Below are 2,125 nucleotides of genomic sequence, written 5' to 3' on the forward strand. Positions count from 1 at the left end.
TGAAAGCACAGCATCGCCAATTTGCATCATGCATTGTAGCCGCAGTGCGCCCCCCCAAAACGCCCTCACTCAGTATAGGTAGGTAGCCAGGTATAGGTGCCCCCAGTATAGAATCTCATGTGTAGGTGCCCTCAATATAGGTTGCCAAGCATAGGTGCCCTGCCCCCAGTATAGGAAGTCAGTTGAAGGTCTCCATCCCCCCAATAGGTAGCCAGGCGTAGGTGCCTCCAGTATTGATAGCCAGGCGCAGGTGCCTCCAGTATAGGTAGTCAGGTGTTGGAGCCCTCAGTAAAGGTAGCCAGCTATAGGTGTCGTCAGTATAGGAAATCAGGTGTATGTGCTCTCCGTATAGGCAACCATCTATAGGCGCCCCCTTGGAAGCTGGCGCCCTGAGCGACCGCTCCGGTCGCTCATATCAAAGGCCGGCTATGTGTGTGGCACTCCTAATAAACAATGAATGGAGGATCTGTGGGTAGATACTTTGTCAGGCCTGGTCTTCCCCGCTTGAGGTTCTCCTACACACAGGAATTCACAATGGCTACTAACGTGTGCACCGTAATAGAAATGTGAGAAGGAAGACTTGCATGACAATCTTGCAACAAAGAAGCAGGTACATGCACCTTCCGTTATCCAGCTTCATTTATTCTCAAGTGAAAACATGTGTGACGTCAAGAATACATCAGGCAAATATCACCTTGTCACGACGTGGTTGCCAGTACGAGGATGGAAGTGGGTGTCGGGGCTGCAAATCAGGGGCGCCTCTAGGCATAGGCAGTACAGGCCATTGCCTGGAGTGCCATTGGTCCTGGGGGGCGCCATGTTGCCGAATTAAGCCCCACCCCCAAATTAAGCCACACCCCTGTGGCTGTTCTATTACTTTCTTCTGCTGAATCTACTTAGCGTAAGTTGCAGGCAGCTGACACCTCTGTGCCTTTTGCATCCTTCTTTCCTCCTTTGTGCCATCTCTGCCTCCTTCTGTGCTCTTTGTGCCTCCTTATGTCCCCTTTGCCTTTATTTGTCCCCTTGTGCTACCTCTGCCCCCCTGTTCCTCCTTTAGTCCCACTCTGCCTCCTTCTGTCTTCCTGTGCCTCCTTCTGTTTCCCTTTGTGCCTCCTTCTGTCTCCATGTGCCTCTTCAGTCCCCATATGCCACCTCTGTCCCCTGCATCTTCCTCTGTCCCCATGTGCCTCCTTCTGCCCCTATGTGCCTCCTTTAGTCCCCCTGTGACTCCTTCTGACCCAATGTAGAGGGTGCCAGGCCGACCAGGCATGAGTGCTGTGCAGGGAGGACCGCGGTCAACCCCCGCCAGATGTTGTGTCCCCAGATGGTGAACAGGCTTGCAGCTTCAAATAGACTCCGCATCAGTTCACTAGCCAACAGCCCGTAAGCTCACTTCTGCAGCTTTACATTACGTGTATTTTCTGGTGAAACACTGCCCGCATTGCGAATTTTCTGGAGAAACGCTGCCGCATTATAATTATTTTCATGGAAGGGCGCCATGGGGGTGGGGGGGCGCTGCCATGGGGGTGGGGTGGGGGGGTGGGGGCGCCACAGATTTTCTCTCCTGGAGTGACAACATGGCTAGAGGCGCCCCTGCTGCAAATGGATCGACGACGGCCGTTTCGCATCCAGGACAGACACATGGTCACGCTGCGTTCCACGCACGTCGTGACAAGGTGATATTTGCCTGATGTATTCTTGACCTCACACGTTTTCACTTGAGAATAAATGAAGCTGGATAATGGAAGGTGCATGTACCTGCTTCTTTGTTGCAAGATACTGTTTAAAATAAAATGTATGTATTTTTCACACATGGAATTTGTAGTGAACTGAGATTGCTTTCACTTTTCTAGGGCTCTTTCATTTTGTGCATGAGATTACTATTGTCCTCTAACTGTATGGTGAATTATGATTTGCTAATTTGCTCAGCTGTATGGGAGATGCGCGAAGCACCGTCCTGCTGCCACGTGTAAGCAGCTCATTCATATTTCCTGGCATCTAGTGGGATTTCTGCCTCCACCGTCTCCATGGCTACCCGGCACCCGCCATATCCTTGTCTGATTTTTGCCAGCAGTGGGCGGAGCCTCTATGGGACACGTGACAGAGCTCCCCGGCTGTGAGACAT

The sequence above is a fragment of the Hyperolius riggenbachi genome, chromosome 4, assembly GCF_040937935.1.
Source record: "Hyperolius riggenbachi isolate aHypRig1 chromosome 4, aHypRig1.pri, whole genome shotgun sequence".
Lineage (NCBI taxonomy): Eukaryota > Metazoa > Chordata > Amphibia > Anura > Hyperoliidae > Hyperolius > Hyperolius riggenbachi.